Here is a 22,155-nt window from a genome sequence, read left to right as displayed (position 1 = left end):
CTTCACTCTTTTTATGTAGTTTTCATTGAGAATTTTGTATGATACCCTTTCTCTCATTTCTTAGCACATCAGTTATACTTCTTTTAAACTTTTTCTGGTGGATGCCCTGGAGTTTATGCTATATATTTACAAATAATCCAAATCTACCTTCAAATAAACACTATATTGATTTATAAGTTCTGAGTACCTTATAACAAAATAATCATAATTTCTCTATTCTGTACCTTATTTCTGTCATTCATTTCACTTAAATAAGGCATGCATAAGCATATACTACATGTATACACACATGATATATACATAAGCATATACAATTAAATACAGTGTTACTACTATTATTTTGAACCATTATCTGTTACCTATATAATGATTAACTATATAACCATTATATAGTTAAGAATAAGAAAAATGACATTTTTTATTTTACCTTCACTTACTTAGTCCTCCAATATTCTTTCTTTCTTTATGTAAATCCAAGTTTTTGACCTATATTATTTTTCTTATCTTTAAAAACTATTTTTATTAATAATAGTTCTTGCAAGGCAGGTCTACTAGCAGCCAATTCCTCAATATTTGTAGGTCTTTATTTCTCCTTCACTTTTCAAGGATAAGTACACAAGATACAGAATTCTATGTTGGTGACTTTTTTCCTCAACATTAAACATTTCAGCCACTCTCTTCTTCTTTTCATTGTTTCTGAGAAGAAGTGAGATGTAATTGTATCTTTGCTCCTCTACAGTAGAAAAAAGGTTTATTTATTTCTGGAATCTTTGAGGACTTTTTCTTTATATTTTAATTTTTGTACTTTGAAAATGATATGCATAGATGTAGTTTTTGGGATTCATTCTGCTTGGCGTTCTCTGAGCTTCTTGAATCTATGATTTCATGTCTGATGTTAATTTGGGAAAATTCTCATTCACTATTATTTCGAATATTTTTTTCTATTCCTTTCTGTTCTTCTCCATCTGACAATCCCATTAAATATAAATTATACCTTTTGTAGTTGTCCCACAGTTCTTTGATAACCTCTTTTTCCTTTTTTTTTTTCTTTGTTCTTTGTGCTTTTCAGTTTGCAGGTTTCTATTGATATACCCCCAAGCTATAGGTTCTTTCTTTCATGGTGTCCAGCCTACTAATAAGCTCATCAAAGATATCCCTTATTTCTGTTATATTGTTTTTTATCTCTAACATTTCTTTTTTTCCTTAGAATTTTCATCTCGCTGCTTACATTGCCCATCTGTTGTTACATTCTATCTACTTTATCCATTTGAGCCCTTAGCCTATTACTCACAGTTGTTTCAAATTCCCAGTCTGATAATTCTAACACCCCTGCCATGTCTGGTTGCGATGCTTGCCCTGTCTCTTTGGATTCTGTTCCCTGTCTTTTAGCATGCCTTCTGATTTTTCTTGAGAGGTTAACCTGATATACTGGCTAAAAGAAACCGTGGTAAACAGGCTTTTATAATGTGGTGGTAGATGTGGGATGAGGGGAAGTATTCTATAGTCTTACGATTAGGTTTCAGTGTTTTAGTGAGCCTATGCCTCTGGACTGTGAACTTTATATGTGTTTCTCAGAATTTTCTTCCCGCCCTTAGGTGAGACAGGATGGCTACAGTGTGCAGGGGGTGGGTATTTCCCTTCTCCCATGTACAGGGCTAGAGCTGGCTGAAATTATATGAGAAGAGTCGTTGATTGCAAGCTTTCTCAGCTTTTTACTTGTTGTTAAGATGGAGTGCTGACTTCCATGGTCTTTATAGTTGGAACCAGAAACTGGAAGGCTCTCTTTTTCTTTAACAGCTCTCTAGTCTTTGGAATAGGTATCAGGTATATCCTTTACTTGACTCAGGAATGGATCTTGAGAATTAATTCTTCTCATTTGATATGGATAAACCCTGAAAAAAGAAATTTGATTGTGTTATAATTCTTAAAAGCTATTTGCCTAGAAGAGACCGTCTATAAGGCACTGTCTCAAATATTTTTGAGGTCTTAACAAACGATCTTACAGCAGCACCCTTGAGATCTTGATGCTGAAATCATGTTTTATTGGCAAAGCTTTGGATTCAATATTTTCCCTGAGGCCATTTCATTCTTTGAAAATCTTTTTTCCAGGAGAGATTGGCAATAAGAAATAGTTTTATTTTTGAATCCAATAAAACTTGGCTCAGAAATTTTTCTTTAAATTCTATTTGAAAACTATGCAATTTCTTTTTTAGTTTTCTTTAAATATACATAATTTATCATATGCAGCAACTTAAATAAACCAAGTGGCACATTCAACATTCTTCCTGAAAATTTCACTGACCAAATCCATATGTATATTTTTCTATTTTCTAAATTTTCACAAATTGTGCTCAAAAATATTGTCCAACTTTCTTCTACTACATAACAGTTCACCTTTTCTCTAACCTCCAATAATATTTTTTTCTTATCTTTCCAGTCTTCTTTAACAATCTCTTTGAGACACTATAGATTCAACCTTACCAAATTCAATGGCAATACCACATAATTTAGGTTTTTCCTGAAGCATAACCTCACTTCTTGTACCAAATTTCTTTCCTTTTAGCTATTAAGGCATGAAAAAGCATCCCCAAGACATACTGATTTAAAACAAAGTCATTTTTTGTGGAATGAGTTGACGCTGCTGGACAGTTCTGCTCCACTGATTTTAGGTGAGGATGAATCATCTGGAAGCTTGATTAGGCTGTAACCTCCAAAATGGCTTATTCCTGCAGCTGGGAGTTGATGTTGGCTATTATCTGGGAATTCCACTGAGACTGTAAACAGAGTGCTTGCATGTTACCTCTCCTTGTGGCTAAGTTCTCTCACAGTATAGTGGCTCTACTCCAAGAGGATGTATCCCAAGATGTTTCCAGTTGTGAGGAAACAAAAGTTTTTAGTACTCTTGAAGACCAGGTACAGAAGTAGAAGAGTGTCACTTCTACTATCTTCTTATTAGTTCAAGCAGTCACAAAGCCTATACATATGTACACGTAAGAAAGGGAAAAAAAACTTCCTCATTTGACTGTGCAGTGACAGACAATTGGTGTGTGTATGGGAGGCTTTTCTTCTACTATCTGTCAGGTCATGCTTTTAGGTACTAGAGAAGTGAACAAGAAAATTCTTGCCCTCTGTGATCTTACAGTTTAGTTAGAGAAACAAACAAACAAACAAAATGCATCAATGAATTAAAATACATTATAAGTTAGATATTAAGTATTATGATAAAGAGAATAGAAAGTAACCATGTGTGAGGGCTATTATATTTGATAGGATTGCCGCAAAGACCACCACAAGGAGCTGTTATCTGGGTAAAAACCTAAAGAAATAAAGGAGGAAGACATATATCAAGGACAGAACATTCCAGACACAGTGAGTTCAAAGTTCCTGAGATGAGAACACACCTTGTCTTCTCAATTGTCAGCATTGAGGCCAGTAGGTAGAAGTAGAGAACAAAGAGTTTATAGGCAGATGAATCCTGTGCTTCCTAGTCAATCATATTAAAGACTTTGACTTTTAATTCATATTGATTGACGAAGACATTAGAGGATTTTAAGCAAAGAAGAAGCATAATCTGACTTAAAGTTTCATATGTTTGGTCTGGATCCTGGCTTTAGAAAAGGCTATGTGACTTAGGAAGAAAACAGCAAAACTAATTAGCAGGCTGTTGTTGTAATGTGGCTGAGAGATAATGGTGGCTTATACTACAGATGGCTTGGATAGAAAGAGATACGGCAAATACTAGAAATATTTTTAGATAAAGCAATATTTTGAATGCTTGTCGGGCAATGCAAAGGCAATTTATGTAACCAAAGTGTTTGTACCCCTATAATATTCTGAAATTAAAAATAAAAAATAATATTTTGAGAATTTTGATATGGAGTGTGAGGAAAAAGGATGAATCAAATATGACTTCAATTGATTTGGCCTGAGCAACTAGAAGAAGGGAGTTGCCATTTACTCAGATAAGGGGGTGACAATAAGAGATACATATGTGAAGGGCAAGAAGAAAGATATAAAGTGCTAAGTTTTCTATGTGGTATGAGGGGACATCTATTAAGCATGTAGATGGAGATGTTATTTAAGCTGTTGTATATACATGGCTGAATTTAGGTGAGATAACCAGAGTGGAAATACACTCACGAGTTATTATATATCAACAATGTTGTAGCCAGCCAAGACTACATCATTGACTCACACTTTCTAGAATACATGTCCTTGTGTATGCACTCCTAAATTAAATCAAAGTTAACAGTGTGCGACCAACAGAACACAGCAGAAATGAAAGTGTATGATGGTTGTGGCTAGAACATAAAAAGGCATTATAACGTCTGTCTTGATGTCTTGAATTAGTTTCCCTGGAAGAAGCCCTCCTCCTTGCCATGAGGACATGCTTTCAACCGAATGGAGAGGCTCATGTAAAGAGAAACTCTGGAAAATAACCAGTACCAACCTGCTAGTCATTGGAATAGCTGCCTTCATACTAAATCCATCAGTCCCAGTTAAGCTTTTGGATAACTTTGACCCTAGTCTATATCTGACAATAGCCTCATGAAAGATACTAAGCAAAACTGTGAAAATAAGGTACTTACGAATTATTTCCCCAAAAACAAACAAAAAAAATCAATTATTTTTATTGTTTCAAGCAACTGAGTTTTAAAATGATTTGTTTTGCAGAAGTAAAGTAAAAATACACATTTTGGTACCAGAAATAGGGTGCTAAAGTAACAAAACCTACAGCATGTCTATTTGGGATTGAGTAACAAGAAGAAGCTGAATGGATCTCAAAGGGAGTATTAGTGAAATTCTAAGGGTCCAGGAAAAAAATTTTAGCAAAAACTCAATAGCTCATAAAAAGACTGTGAGCGAGAGCTTATAGAAAAATAAAGAAATGTTATTGAAAGCTGGAGAAAGAAGAATTGTTTTTATGTAATAATAGAAAGTTTAACAACACTCACTTGAAATAACATGAGAAATACAAAATATAATTAATAAACAGGATAATTTAGCTGAAGATATTTCTAGGCAGTGTTTAAGGTGTCACCTGGCTTCTTCTTGCTGTCTATAGTAAAATAAAAATGAAAAAGTAAGCTAAAGGAATAATGGTTAAATTTATAAATTATACAAGGTTTTCAATGTTCAAAATAAAATTGTATCTAATTCCTGTCTTTCTAAATGGAAAACAATGCTAAAAATAAGAAAATTGTTTGCAGGAAAAAATAAAATCCAAAACATTGTCAGAAAAACATCACCTAAAGATAAAATGTGTAACTGTAAAATCTTTTTCCAAAGACCTTAGAAATAATTAAGATAGTATAGAAAAAATATATATGTTAAAAAATAGTTCCTCTAAGGATCTTTAAGGTAACCTTACCAACTCTCTCTATAAAACACTGGGACTTCTAGGAATCTTATGTGTGTTTTCCTGCAGCAGCCATACAGGAACCCAAGCTAAAAAAGAGTTTTAGTGACAAGATTTTTTGATCAATGTGGCTTTTCTTTCCTAATTGAGTTAACTTCCAATAAGAATCATAAGAGACTCACAAAGTTTTTTAAGTGAATTGTATTTGTAGAAATACCGGTAGATTGGATTAAAAAGGGCAGAGATAACACAAAAGAAAAAATGGCTTTGGACTCTGAAATTACCATGGGCTAGAAATGCACTGAAAACTACTCAGTTGAAAATACCAGCCATTTATTATGAAAAAGACAGGATGATTGGAAACATGAACCGAGATCTCAAATGGTAGAGTTAAGTGCCAAAATGAATAATCCCCAGGCAGTAGGCATAAGCGTTAATTAATCAAGAGGCTGGAAACACGTGTCCAGCTGAATTTCAGAATTGCTTGAGAGTTAGAGTTATGTGGGCTTCCTATTAACCCCTTTTTTGAATTGAATGGTTTGGGGCAGTCATCCTATGTCTGTCCAGCCAATGTCTATTGGGTATCTTGGGAGAAGATCACTTGTCTCTTTAGTTCACAGGTCTCCAGATCAATAGAAATTTCACTTGAAGTGGTATACTCTATTAACTGAATTTGAGGCTCCTCATTCACACCTGGAGTAGATTAAGTGATGTTTTAATCTGTTTTGGATACAATAACAAAATGCCACAAATTGGATGGTAGCTTATAAACAACAGAAATTTATTTCTCACAGTTCTGTAGGCTTGGGAGTCCAAGACCAAGGGCTTGGCAGATTCAGTATCTGGTGAGGACTTGCTTTGTGGTTCATAGATGGTGCTAGCTCACTGTGTCCTTACATAATGGAGGTATCAAGGAGTCTTTCTTAGACCTTTTTTAAAGGGCACTCATCTCATTCATGAGAGCTCTGCTCCCACGACCTGATTACTTTCCAAAGGCTCCACTTTCTAATACCATCACCCTGAAGGTTAGAATTTCAACATATAAATTTTGGAGGGCCACAAACATTTAGACCAAAGCAGATGATGAGATGCTTGACCTATAGCCTTTGCCTGAGACATTAAGGGACGAGATTTTGAAGGGTATTAGGAAAAGGGTGAGTGTATTTTGTATGTGGGAGGGCTATGAACATTAGGAACCACAGGGTAAGCTATGGCAGCCAGTCTCAATGACAGCCACCAGTGGTTCAAGCCTCCAAGTATTTATATCTTTATATAGTCCATTTCTACAGTGAATCAGGGATAGCCCCGTGTGATCAATGGTGGAAATGCAGGTGCATGAGTTCCCATTTAGAGAAGTCCACATAAAGTTTAACTGAGGTCTCTGGACAATATCATTCTCAACTTACCAGCTATGTGGGTAAGACACCTTGAAAATGGATCCTCTGGCTCTAGTCAAGCTTTCAGATGATGCTACATCTGACTACAATTTCATAAAATGCCACAATCCAGAACCATTCAACTAAGAAACTTCAAGAGACTTCAAATAAATGATATTATTATTTTAAACCACTAAATGTTGGGGCAGTTTGTAATACAGGAACAGATATGTAAAACCGGAGATATTTAAAGGCATATGACTATGTGAAATCACCAAGTACAGATATATATATATATATATATATATATATATATATATATATACACAGAAGAACCCCAATGATTGATCCTAGAAACACTTCAACATTTAGAGCTCCAATGGATAAGGATAAATCAGCAAAGAAACATGTGGCAGTGGCTAGAGAGAAAGATAAAAACAGATGCATGTGATATCCTGGAATCCAAGAGAAGAAGGTGCTTCAAAGAAGAGGACTGATTAATGGTGCCAAATGCTGCTGATGGGTCAACAGGGATGAGAATTGAGCCCCAGATTCAGCAATGTGGAGTTCATAAGGTACCTTGTAAGAGCAGTTTGGGCAAATCTTATTTGTTAGTTTAAAATTCTTGGGAGGAGAAAAATTAGAATCAGTGAGTATAGAGCACTCTTTCAAGGAGTTTTGTTATAACTGAAAAGAGAACAATGAGGCAGTAACATGAATACATCTAGATTTCTCTCAAAAAGACACTGATCTAGGAATAAATGTGCATTATTCCAGCCACTCAAGGAAATGTACAAGTTAAAAGCAAACTGGAAAAAGAAAGTACTACCAAATTCATATTTGCTTCATATTTGAAAAGCTGAGTGGTTAGAACTGACAATAAAGGAAACCTAACAAAAGCGGCAGAACAACCATATGACTTCCTAAATGATATACTAGACAGTCACACCTGCCACAGATTCACATCCTCACATAATCTCTACAAAAAACATCAAGAGAGCCAAAGAGTAATCATATGATGAATGTGCTATCATATTGTATCAGACAACTGTTATATTGCTTCTCCTTATCCTTACAGAATTAAACAGTAAGTGAAGAAGATGATACTTGGCTCCCAGGAAAAAATATTTCCCTGCTTATATGCCTCCTGAAAATCATACAGATGATAGATTACTGTTGAACATTTTCAATGTTTAGGAACAAGGGTAAATTAGTTTGTGTGATTATTACTAAATTATGACATGAAAAAAGTGAAGATTTGGGAAGTTAGAATACAAATATCTGATTATAATATTTTGCCATTATAGCAGCAAAGAATAATAAACCTGCTATGGTTTAAATGTTTCTCCCCTCTAAAACTCATGTTAAAACTTAATCTCCAATGTAACAGTACTAAGAAGTAGGGTCTTTAAGAGACGATTGGGTCATGAGGCCTCTGCCTTCATAAATGGATTAATCTATTCATGGATTAATGGGTTCTCACAGTAGTGAGTTAGTTATCATAAGAGTGGGTCTGTCATGAAAGCAAATTTTGTTCTCACTGTGCAATTCTTACCCTGTGGTGCCTATCACCATGCTGTGACACAGCAGGAAGGCCCTCACAAGATGTGGTCCCTCGACCTTGGACTTCTCAGGCTCTAGAACTGTAAAAAATAACTTTATTTTTATTGTAAATTATGCAGTCTATGGTAACAGGTTATAGCAATAGAAAATGTACTAGGATAGATTAATTCCATGAAGTGGTGTCATTTAGTAGTAGAGGTAACATAGAAGTTTAAATCCTAACTTGCCGCTTCTATCATCCCAAGCAAATTATTTAAGCTTCCTAACCTCAGTTTACAAAACAAAGACCATAATAGCTGCCTTGCAGGTTTTATGGTGAGCATTAGGAAAAATAAAAAGAATGTACCAAACAAACATGATGGATACCACAGGATGGATGTATTTGTCAGCTTGGGCTGCCATAACAAAGTACCATAGATTAGATGGCTTAAACAATGGAAATTTATTTTCTCACTCCTTGGTATCCTGGATAACTGAGATCAGGGCACTAGTGTGCTCAGGTTCTGGCTTTCTTCCTGGCTTGAAGATGGCTGCTTTTTACTGTGTGCTCACATGACCTCCCCTTGGTATGTGCACGTAAAGAAAGCAAGAGTGAGGGAATCCTATCACAAGAATCTACCCACATAACCTCATCTAACCCGAATTACCTCCCCCCAAATCCACCTCTAAATACCATCACATTACAGATTAGGGATTCAACATATGAATTTAGACAAGTCACAAATATTCAATACATACCAAGGGTGATCAAAAAAAAATAATGGAATTGAAATAATTGTTATTACAGAGACCATTAAATTGACTACTAATGACAATCTTATCCTAGAATTTTACTTAATGGTTGCTTTAGTTAAACAGTGCTATGATAGATGATCTTTCCTTTCTAAGATTTTTGTTTGTATTTATTATTAAAATACTTTACACTCAAGGTGGGCATGCTTGGACTGCAAGCATTGTGCCACATTCATTTTGTAAATCATGGCACTTAACACAATGCCTGAAACATAATAAATGTTTTATAGATGTTTGATGAATGAATGACTGGAATTATATCTTATAAATCCATTTTTCTTTCATTTTTATGTCTGCACTGCACAAATAGAATCTGAAAAGGCAGACAATAATATAACTTTCCATTAAAAAGTCATATGTTTTGAAAATTAGGATATATAAAGGTTATTTTAAAAATTCTATTTTGAATATTTTTTGATGAGTACCACAATCTTAAATTTCCTATGCTATCTCTTTGCACTCTGACAAGAAACGTGGTTCTTCTCCACCATAAACTGGCCACTGTAAAAAAATCAAACTGTTATTGGCAGAGAAGTTAGCAGACAGACTTGGCTCTGGTCTTTAATGGAAATGTAATCAGCAGTCTGTCTTTATGAGGGTACACTGTTATCACCAAATATCCACTTAGGTGGTGAGGCCAAGGCTGCAGGCAGCCGTCCAAAAGCATTAACATCCCCAAGGTGACAATAAAAATATGAAATATGCTCATAGGGAGAAGGTCCATTTCAGATTTCCTAATATTTTAAAAGTTAAAGAGAAAGTTGGTCATTTTATATCAATTTAGTCTGCTGAGGTTCTCTAATTTGCCAATAAAAGACTTTGCTACCATCCATCCAATGAACTCACAGTGCATTTGTTAGTTGAAGGACATATTCCCCTTGCAGTCATGCAGAATAAGCTAACCAGCTCCCAGTAAAAACCTTCAGAATAGGTCCAGATCCTTCCTATGACACAAAACACCCTTCATAATCCAGCCTTGTATTTCTCAATATCATCACCTGTCCAGGTATTGTGCATCTCAAAATGTGTTCAAAGATTATAGACGTGTTTGCACTTTCTTACTATGTCTACAATTAGATGCTTCTGTCTCTTTGCATACTCTTCTGTTCATTCTGGAATGCCTGTCTCCCTGGTTCATCTGGAAAATACCTTAATATGCTCCCACACTGAAGTCAGGCATCTCTTCTACTAGTAATTACCCAAAAGGACATTCAAGAGTAAAACCCCTCCGATTATTTATTTCCTTGGAATTCCTGCATTGGACTAGAAGGTATTTCTCCCAGTACATAATGAATTTTAAGTTTTAATTTTAAAAGTCTATCTCCTTTACTAGTTTCTGAGCTCCTTGAAAGCAGGGTATATACTTGTGTTATTTTGTATCCCTATAACTTGGATAGTGCCAAACATATAAATTTTAAATGTATATGTCCAAATGAATTTGGCTTCTAGAGATGTATTTAAAGAACCCAAAAATATTTTCAAAATATAGGAAAATCATTATTTTAAGTACTGCTATAAATTACAATAGAACAGCCATCCTTACAGTAATAGTACTTGTTATAAATTAGATTATATGAATCATGAATTAGATTCAATTAGATAAATCATGATAAAAAACACATCTTCTGAGATATTCTGCTATACAGTAGTCCCTCCTTTGTTCATGGTTTTTTGCTTTTAGGAGTTTCAGTTACCTGCAGTCAACCACAGTCCGAAAAATGTATATTCTGTAGCTGCTGGATGGAATGTTGTATAAATATCTATTAGTTTCATAGGTCTACAATGTAGTTTAACTCTGATGGGAATTTTTTTTTGCTTATTTTCTGTTCAGATGATCTTTCCATTGCTGAAAGTGTGGTGTTGAAGTCCCCTACTGTATGGCAGTCTATCTTTTCCTGTAGAACTATTAATATTTGCTTTATTTATTTAGGTGCTCCAATGTTGGATGCATATATATATATATATATATATATATATATATACATATTTACAATTGTTACATTAACCCTTTTACCATTATATAATGACATTCTTTGTCTATATTTATAGTTTTTAACTTAACATCTATTTTATCTAAGTATACCATGTTTCCCCAAAAATAAGAAAGGGTCTTATATTTATTTTTCCTCAAGAAGACACCCTAGGGCTTATTTTCAGGGGATGTGTTGGTTTTTTTAAGTATGGTACAACAATCTACATTTATTCAAATATAGTTAAGTCGTCTTCGTCTGGAATATCATCATAACCCTCCAAACCTCGAATTCCATCCTGAATTTCTTGGGACTCTATTTCCTTTAGAACCATTGGCTCCAATCTCTCATGTGGAGCAATAGAGCTCTTGTGGGGCAGATGAGAAGGGCTGCTTGTCTTCTTTACTGCTCTGCGACAAAATGCATGGGTTGTGCAGATGTGCTGCGTAGTCACACCCATCACTAGGTCTTATTTTGGGGGTAGGGCTTATATTGTGCAAATGCTTAGAAATCCTGCTAGGGCTTATTTTATGGGTGGGTCTTACTTTTGAGGAAACACAGTAGTTACTCCTGCTCTCTTTTTGCTTCTATTTGCATGGAATATCCTTTTTCATCCTTTCCCTTTCAGTTTATGTGTGAAGTGAGTCTGTTGTAGGCAGCACATAGCTGGGTTTTAGTTTTTAATCCAATCAGCCACTCTATTCTTTAATCCAATCAGCCATTCTATTTCTTTTAGTTAGAAAATTTAATCTATTTATATTCAAGGAAATTATTGATAGGTAAGAACTTACTACTGCTATTCTGTTATTTTTTTCTGGATGTTTTGCAGATCCATTCTTCCTTTCTTCCTCTAGTACTGTCTTCCTTTGTGAAGGTGATTTAGGTGATTTTTTTTCTAGTAGAATATTTTGATTCCTTTTTTGTAATTTTTAGTATAGCTTATAGGTCTTTGCTTTGTGGTTATCATGAGGCTTACTTACAAAAAACATAGTTATAGAATTTTCTCAATATCTTCTTCTAGGATTCTTAAGGTTTCATGCCTTAGGTTTAAGTCTGTTATCCATCTTGAGTGGATTTTTGTGAGAGGTGAGAGGTAGGGATCCTGATTCATTCTTCTGCATGTAACTATCTAGTTTTCCCAGCACCGTTTATTGAAGAGAGATTCTTTTCCCCATTGTATATTTTTGTCTGCTTTATCAAAGATTAGGTTACTGTATGCAGATGGTTTCATCTCTGGAATCTCAGTCCTATTCCAAATATCAATGTTTCTGTTCTTGTGCCAGTTCCAGGCTGATTTAACTATTATCGCTTTATAGTACAGCTTGAAATCAGGAAGACTGATGCCTCCCAGTTTGTTCTTTTTACTTAAGATTGCTTTGGCTATACAAGGTTTTTTCTGGCTCCATACAAAGTGAAGAATTATTTTTTTCTAGATCTCTAAAGAATGATGGTGGTACTTTGATGGGGATTGCATTAATTCTGTAGATGACTTTAGGTAATATTGACATTTTAACGATATTGATTCTACCATCCATGAACAAGGTAGATTTTTCCATCTGTTTACGTCTTCTACAATTTCATTTTAGTGTTTCATAGTTCTCCTTGTATAAGTCTTTCATACCTTTTGTTAAAAATACTCCTAGATATTTAATTTTCTTTGGGGCTATAGTAAAAGGTATTGAGTTTTTGATTTGAGTTTCGGCTTGAATTCTTAAAGAAGACCCCCAAAGCAATCACAGCAGCAACAAAAACAAACAAATGGGAACTGATCAAATTAAAAAGCTTCTGCACAGCCAAGGAAACTATCATTAGAGCAAATTGACAACTCACAGAATGGGAGAAAGTATTTGTTTTCTACACTTCCAATAAAGGTCTAATAATAAGAATCTATCTAGAACTCAAAAGAATTAACAAGAAAAAATCAAAAAACCCCATCAAGAAATGGGCAACAGGCCGGGCGCTGTGGCTCACGCCTGTAATCCTAGCTCTTGGGAGGCCGAGGCGGGCGGATTGCTCAAGGTCAGGAGTTCAAAACCAGCCTGAGCAAGAGCAAGACCCCGTCTCTACTATAAATAGAAAGAAATTAATTGGCCAACTAATATATATATAAAAAATTAGCCGGGCATGGTGGCGCATGCCTGTAGTCCCAGCTACCCGGGAGGCTGAGGCAGAAGGATCACTCGAGCCCAGGAGTTTGAGGTTGCTGTGAGCTAGGCTGATGCCATGGCACTCACTCTAGCCTGGGCAACAAAGTGAGACTCTGTCTCAAAAAAAAAAAAAAAAAAAAAAAGAAAGAAAAGAAATGGGCAACAGAAATGAACAGAAACTTCTCCAAAGAAGACAGAATAATGGTCTGCAAACATATAAAAAAATGCTCAACATCTCTAAACATTAGAGAAATGCAAATCAAAACCATGATGAGATACCACCTAATCCCAGTGAGAATGGCCTGTATCAAGAAATCCCAAAACAACAAATGCTGGCAAGGATGTGGAAGGACAGGAACATTCTTACACTGCTGGTGGGACTGCAAATTAATGCAGCCTTTGTGGAAAAGAATTTGGAGGTACCTCAAACAGCTAGAAATAGAAATACTATTCAACCCAGCAATAGCATTGTTGGGCATCTACCCAAAAGAGCATAAGACATTCTATTATAAAGACATCTGCACCTGAATGTTTATGGCAGCACAATTCACTATTGCAAGGACATGGAAACAACCCAAGTGCCCATCAATTCATGAGTGGATAATTAAAATTTGGTATATGTTCACAATGGAATATTACTCAATCTTAAGAAACAGCAGCAAGCTAGCACTGCTTCTACTATCCTGAATTAAGCTTAAGCCCATTATCCAAAGTGAGGTGACACAAGATCAGGAAAATGGGCTCCACATGTACTCACCATCAAATTGGTACTGACTGATTAAAACTATGGTGCTCAAATGGTGGTAGTGCTCACCAGGGATTCGGGGGTAGGGGGTAGCCCCACATCTTAGGGATGTGGTGAGCATTGTGGAGGGGAAGAGCATACCTCTAACCCTTGCTAGGGAGAGGCAAAGATATAAAATGTAACCAAAATGTCAAAAAAAACCAACAAAAACATTTATCGAGTGTTGAGCAGATGGGAGGGGGGAGGAGGGGATGGGTCTATACTTACATAATGAGTGTGATGCGCACCACCTGGGGGATGGGCAGGCTTGAGGCTCTGACTCTTGGTGGGAGGGGAGACAAGGGCAATATATGTAACCTTAACAACATTTGTACCCCCCTAACATGATGGGAAAAAAAACATAGTTATAAAGGTTATTTTAAACTGATACAAGTTAACTTTGATTGCAAAAATAAAGATACAGAGAGAAAACTTGACTCTCTAACTCCATACTTTTCTACATTCTGAATTTTTGATGGCATAATTTGCATCTTTTTACACTACATAATCCTTTACAAATTATTACAGTTATTATTTTTAATAGTTTTGTCTTTAGCATTCGTACTAAAGGTATAAGTGATTTATACCTAGGTCTGTGTCCCACAGCCTGAATCCCACTGCCACTGCAATCAGCACAACCCCAGGGTATGCCTAAGGCCTGCAGCTGCTACAGACTGCCTGCCACTGAGGTTAATTCAAGGCCCAAGGCCCCTGTAGTCAGCTGGTGATGATACAGGCCAGAACTTAAGTCTATCCTGCAGGGGCCGTGAATGCCTGTCTCCAGCTAGGGTGTTTCTAGAAGCTCTGTCTGCAGGTTTCTGCCTGGTATCTGAAGCTGAGGGATTCTGCCCAGTGGTGGGTTTTATTGTGGCAGATCCAGTAGTGGGTTTCAAGGCAAAGTCTTACTCTTATTTTCCTCTCTTTCCCCCAAGCAAATGGTATTTTTCTCCATGCTGTGTTGCCTGGGGTTGGGGGAGGGTGACATAGTTAACATTAAACTATCCTTTCGGCCCAGGGCCCAGCGCGGTGGCTCACCCTGTAACCCAAGCACTCTGGGAGGCCCAGGTGGGTGGATCATTTGAGCTCAGGAGTTCAGAGACCAGCTTGAGCAAGAGCAAGACCTCATCTCTACTAAAAGAAATAGAAATTAGCTGGACAACTAAAATATATATATTAAAAAAAATTATCTAGGCATGGTAGCACATGTCTGTAGTCCCAACTACTCGGGACACTGAGGTAGTAGGATTGCTTGAGCTCAGGAGTGTGAGGTTGCTGTGAGCTAGGCTGACACTACAGCACTCTAGCCTGGTCAACAGAGTGAGACTCTGTCTCAAAAATAAAATAAAATAAAATAAAATAACACAAAAAACTGTCCTTTCTACTCTTTTCAATGCATCTTTTCTTATTAATATGCCAAGGCCAGGTACTGTGGTTCCTCATTTGGTTTCATTATCTCTTGTGAAGTCTTTGTTGAGTGTGGTTAGTTGTTTTAATTAATGTTTCTGTGGGAGAATGATTGGTAGAGAATGATTCTACCATCTTGCTCCATCCCTCTCTCTATATATTTCAAATATCATATGGTATACAATAGGTACAATTTTTATTTGTCAATTGAAATTAACTATTTTTTTACAAAAGGAAAAGAGTAAAAATTGAAAAGTGGAAAAAAATTATGAAAGTTAAACCAGAGGAGTACAGAGTATGTTATCATAGTGGTCATTATATTTAATTACCCATATAAAGTGTTGTTTAATTATAGCTCTCTCAAGACAGGTTTATCTGCTCTGTGAAAATGTATGCATCTAAATAAACAGTGAGTCATACTTACATGAGTGCTAATACCTGGTATATCATGACTCTCAGAAAGAGGGAGAGAATGACCTTCCATTTAATTATGTAATTGTGTTCATGAGTAGAAAATTAATCAACATGTCTCCCATGACCCTGTTTATTCAATAAATGTCGAAGAAAGTGATTAACATTTGTTATAACTCATTTTAATGTCATTAATACACTTCTTGTTTTAAGCTTTTGTTGGCGTCTATCTACATAGTAGTCCACATTTTACAAAGTTTCCTTTTAATATATTCATTTCATCTACATTATTTTATTCAGCAAATATTTTTGATTGCCTACTATGTGCTAAGGATTTTGCTAGACTCTGAAGAAAGAATGATGCACAAAACAATACATAGTCTCTGATTTGCTTATAGCAATAGTTCTACTGCTAAGGTTCTATCTTAGACTCACCTGAAGCAGCCTTCAAAATTCACTGATATCCAGGTCCATGATCTAATTGTTACACAAGCATGAGTTTCACTCATTCTGCTACTATATATCCCTATTATAAGCGACATATACAACTTTCCTAGCATTCTTTGTCAACTAAAAATCTTGATATTTTTGCAGATGGTCTCTCTCTGTTCTTGCCTGGTTTCATAGCTGAAAAAGAAAAGGAAATTACTCAGCATAATGTAACTGGTCTCTCTCAACCTCAGTGACTCTTTTATTTGGTAAACATTTCTCTGCCACCAATTTTCTCTGTATTCTTTCCCTACCAATGTCAAATCCATCTATTTTTTAAATCTTTCTTTTTTCTTTACTACAATTCCTTCTAGTTTAATGAGTTTTTCTTAAAGACCACAATGTGTTTTCTAGTTTAATAAAAATATTTAAAATACCTTATGACCAAAGCATAGTTTTGAAACAATGGATGGATTACTGGTTTTTAAGACACAGCTGTAAAGACAGTTGTTCAGGGCCCAAATTCTCCTCTGGCTCACAGATTTTCCCAAATTATACTTACAATGATATTACTATAATCTTTCATTATATTTGTCGGTTATTGTGTCTTTTCATTTCTAGGCTATCAGCAGGATTTTTAAGATTGGTATCTGTTCACTTCTGTGGTCCAGCTCTGCAGAGCATATTCATAACTCATTCTCTTCTCCTTCTAGGCAAATGGGAAGGTGATTTTTTTCTTGCTTTCCTGAAATTAGCAAGGCCATATGACTTGATCTGGCTGATGGTTTGTTTCATACATCTTTTCTAGACCAAAGTATTTTAACTTCTGGTTAAAAATCTACAGTATTCTTTCCCTCTGGCTGTGAAATTGTGTGTTCCAGATGGTCTAGCTATAAGATCCTTCAACAACCTGTGTCCCCAAGTGACTATGTGAAACAGAAGCCCCTGCTGGTCTAAATGGGATAGTAGTATGAATGAGAAATAGAGGTTTTTTAATTGTTTACAACATAGGGCTACCCCAACCTGACTGATATAACCTTGTTGTCTTAAGATTAAAGGCAGCTTCAGTGATAAACCAGGTTATTTATGACTTTATTCTCCTTTATTCAGTGAACAGTGGGTTTCTTCAACCTCCATAAAAAAGGTATGAAAAGGCCAAAAAGTCTAACATTGAGGTTTAATCTATAAATATAACATCCCACTGCTTCTTTTTAACCTCCTTCCAAAATAGTATAAATGGGTACCATCAATGGGTGCCAGGAAAGTATATTATTATTACCTCAAAGGCACTCGTGAATTTTTTGTCCATTTTTTTTTTTTTTTTTTTTTTTGAGACAGAGTCTCGCTTTGTTGCCTAGGCTAGAGTGAGTGCCATGGCGTCAGCCTAGCTCACAGCAACCTCAAACTCCTGGGCTCAAGCGATCCTCCTGCCTCAGCCTCCCGAGTAGCTGGGACTACAGGCATTCGCCACCATGCCCGGCTGATTTTTTTTATATATATATATATATTAGTTGGCCAATTAATTTCTTTCTATTTTTATGGTAGAGACGGGGTCTCGCTCAGGCTGGTTTTGAACTCCTGACCTTGAGTAATCCGCCCACCTCGGCCTCCCAGAGTGCTAGGATTACAGGCGTGAGCCACCGCGCCCGGCCCTTTTTGTCCATTTTTATTTTCCAGTTTTGAATTTCTCTTATTCTTTCTAAAAGTTTTAGTTACTTTTCTTATTTAGAATTAATCCATTATTCTTTGGAATTGTCTCTCCAGAATAATGCTCCAGACTAAAAGATGCTGTACGGGAAGAATTAGTCAGAATCATACATTAGCCAAACATAATTGTAGACATTGTGGTTATTCATAGTATTAGTACTTCAGAAGAAAATAAATTGGATTTGCTTTTGCTGAGCCATTCCCTTTACAGCTGTCATTCAACATACTGAAAATGTTTTCTCTTTGTGTTCAAAGGTCATGTGAAATGCCAATCTGCCTCTTCAAAAAGTAATGGAACAGTTGTGGGAGATGAAACAGAAATCACATGTCAATTCATTCTAAGCATCAATATAAATAATTGCAAAATTAATTCTATTGTGCTTCAAATATTTTTACTTTAAATGAAGCTTTTATTTTTTCCTCAGAAATAAAATTACTTTTCTATTTTTAAGACTGTTCTATGCCACACAAACTATTACTCCTATTTATAACTAACCTTTTGGCTGTGGTGGGGGAAAAAAAGCATCATTTCTGATTCTATTCGGTAAATGGTTTTTATTAAGAGAACACATTGATATTTTAGGCAAAATGTAATAGTGAATTCAGATTAACAGAGATATTGCCCACTAAAAGACTGTTTTACCAAGAAAAATACAACCAAAGGTAACAAGGTAGAAGTATCTTTGCTGGAGAAAGAGGGAGTGTATTAAGCAGTCTTCACTAGCTTATGCCATATAACTATTCCAAAATCTCAATGATTTTCAATACAAAGTTTATATCTTGCTTATGCTTCTTTTCCTTACTAGTCATTTTGGCTTTGATCGCATGGGGTCTCACATTATAGGAGCAATCTCTATCAAAGAAGCGTTATTCTCATGAAAGAGGGAAAAAATCAGCACCCGAACCTTGTGAGAGCTTGTAAATCTTCTGCTCTAAAGTGACACACATCACATTACTTACATTTCATTGACCAAAGCAAGACACGTGGGCTAGGCTCATGTCATAGGATGAGAGAGGTAGCAATTACTTAGAAACAACAATAGAATCTCCCAAAAGGTATTTTTCCCATTTAATTATTTCTCAATTGTTAAGGTTTGAGTTAGACTAGTGTGACTGAAATGAAGTCTCCCACAATTTGACTAGATCCCAAACTTATCTCTGTAATACGTCAAGCTAATTTTCATCACCACGTGTACCCATTATTAATGGTGAGGTCCTCCTAAAATTTTCTCTGATTTCTCATACCCTAGAAGGCTGGATACATTAAGGTAGAAATCTCAAGAAATGGCATTTATTTTTTATCTTTTAAAGTTATTTACCCAACCCAGCAGAAAGAGTGCTCCAATTTTCTTTTGAAGTCAAGGCTATCTTCTGGATCCAAACACCCAACTTGGAAACACTATGCAGTCTGAGGCATGGGTCCACACTCTTGGACTCTCGATCATCTCATGACTATTGAATGTTTGTAATTTTATTAACTTTGTTTCTACTTGAGTATTATGACATCCTAAAATTAAAGTAAATGAAGTTTAATATTGTTTCAATACATTTATAACATTGCTTTTTTTCTGCATTAGAACTCTGTTGAGTTCTAATTCTAACACTCACAAACCACGTAGACTTGAGCAAATTGTGCACTTCCTAAGAAATCTGAATACTAAAACTCAGGCCTTAGAATTCTCTGCAATTCCCTAATCTTAAACATGAGAAAACTAGGTTCTTGTGGTACCCAATCTTATTTGTTAAGAATTGGATGCAGACCACCTAGTAACTTCAATACTTCTATTTTTCCCCAAACATAGTTGACCATTTACCCTCCAACAACAGCTAAAATATCATTGGGTTTAGAGAAGCCTGACAGAGTATACACTAGAGCATCCAAACAAGAACCTTGGGTATGGCTCACCACTCTAACTTCTCTACACTACTCCTGAATCTTTGACTACATTAGGCTCTGTGCTCTATTACTTTAGGAATATGACATCCATGTGACAATCTCTGCCTTAGCTGACTTCTACAAAATTCAATACTTTCTTAGTTATCTTGTAGCAGTAACAGCACTGGTAATGGTGAAGGGAGAGGTGGTGATAGTGGTAGTAATAGTAGAAGTAATAACCAAGTTTTCATCTTATTAATTACAATGGACCTACGGGATACTGTGGAATACAGATTAGGAAACTGAATCACAGAGAGAGTAGTTTCTTGCTCAAAGCTCTACAGCTAGAAAATAGCAGAGCTGAGTCCAGGCAGTGTGACTTCAGAGCCCAGCCCCTAACTACTACGCATTATTGCTCCCTTCCTTCTGTTCAGTCTGCTGATATAAGTTCTTATCTCTCTGCCTACATTGTGACAAGAACTTTGTAAAGCTTTTCTTTAGGAAAAATTGCATTACTAAATCAAATATATGGGGCCATTCATTTATTTATCTTTGTGACATTATAGAAATAATATCTAATTAGAGGGAAAAATAAATCTAGAAATTTTGACTTGAAATGACTACTATCCTTGGAACAATATGTTATTTCCTTTAATGTGAATTACTATGTGACACCCTTTTGTGTGCACTCATAAATCGAATTTTATTTTAATGCAAATATTTTCTATTTTTAAAGTGTCATTTGTGATCATCCATTTACTAAAATGTACATAAATACATTCTCCTTCAAAGCACACAGACATATCACTGTGATGGATGCTAAATATATTTTATGTTCTATATATATATTATTTTTTTAAAAGATAAACTTAGGCACATTAAAATGTTAAAGAATTTATTTGAGCAGAGATTCCTGAACCCAGCACTACCAGACCACACAAGTGGTTGGACTCCACTGAGGGGAATATGAGAGGAAAAGTTATTTTATAAAGTATTTGAGGAATCAGGACAAAGAAAATACTTGATTGGTTAAAGGGAAAAGTCTTTAGTAAGAGTTTAGTTGGAGGTTTCCGAATGATTAAGCTTAAATTTCTCTTTATTGTTTAACTGAATTTGGTTCCAGTTTGCTTAAGTAGGAGCCCAAGGCCCTGGAGCTATCTCAGCCTAATAGCTTCCCAATCAATTTTTGTTTTTTATAATATATACAACCCTTCCTTCTGTGCACTTACTCCTAAAGTACGTTAGTAGCCATAATTACTACTTGTTACTCTTTCCTAGATTATATTCAAATTTCGGAGCAAATAAAGAGATATTTAGATCATTTTTCAGGAAATGTTGAAGACAATTGAATAAATTACATGAAATTCCCATGTGGTCATAAAACAGGGTTACCAGCACCATTTAAAGATTGTTTTAGAATCATGCAACTAATGAGCTAATGATTGGGACATCATAAGATGCTAGCTGATTTTATTAATGGTTCATTACATTAGCACAGAGAAAGTACTTTTAAGCCTTACTTTGTGGATATATTTGATCTTTCCCAATCTTTCCCACTCCAAAATTCCTGCAGCTCTTGCAACAGGATAACGCTTTCCTATTATCAACAAGATGTGAAAATATTTTCAAAAGTTTAGAGTGTTGGCAAATAAAGTCAACACACATGCCTTTGAGAACTATCTGTTTACATGACTATTTCAACAAACAAGAAAAAAAGCATCAATAAATTCAGGATGCTGATTTCAAAGGAAATATACTAAGAAGTATTACACAGACTAAAATCCAAGTAATACCTTGATTAAGTCAATTAACTTTTTTCTGCTTTATCTGTACAACCTAATTCACAGGTCTTAGGTGATTTAAATTGAGATGCCTCCAAAGCACTTAGTAAGTGCTGCTTCTTATTATTAATCCTATAAGTTCTAGAGAGTCAGATACTAACTATGTCCTTTCATCTTAGGAGTTCCAGAACCTAGATTAACATATGTGCTCCAAAATATCCATCAAATTTGTGAACAAATTAATAAATAAAAGAATAAATAAAAAGTAGTGAAGTTTTATAAACTTTAATACCCTCCCAAAATTTACTTACTTTAAGGCTCATTCAATTTGTATGCTGCAAGAAATATACCAAAATCATTTAGTTCACCTTCTGCAACAAAATAGGCTTGCATGTAAAAATACAGAATTTTCTGAGTACAAAGGAGTGTCAGAGATTATCTGAAGTACAGCTCAATCAGTGGGAAACCCACTTCAATTTGTGGAACTCTTCTAAATCCTGTAGATTTTGCAATTTTTTAATTCTAATTTCATGCTCAGAAAAATAAGAAGGAATAA

Source organism: Microcebus murinus, chromosome 1 (assembly GCF_040939455.1).
Source record: "Microcebus murinus isolate Inina chromosome 1, M.murinus_Inina_mat1.0, whole genome shotgun sequence".
NCBI classification, from domain to species: domain Eukaryota; kingdom Metazoa; phylum Chordata; class Mammalia; order Primates; family Cheirogaleidae; genus Microcebus; species Microcebus murinus.
The sequence above is the reverse complement of the archived record's forward strand: the minus strand, read 5'-3'. Positions refer to the sequence as shown.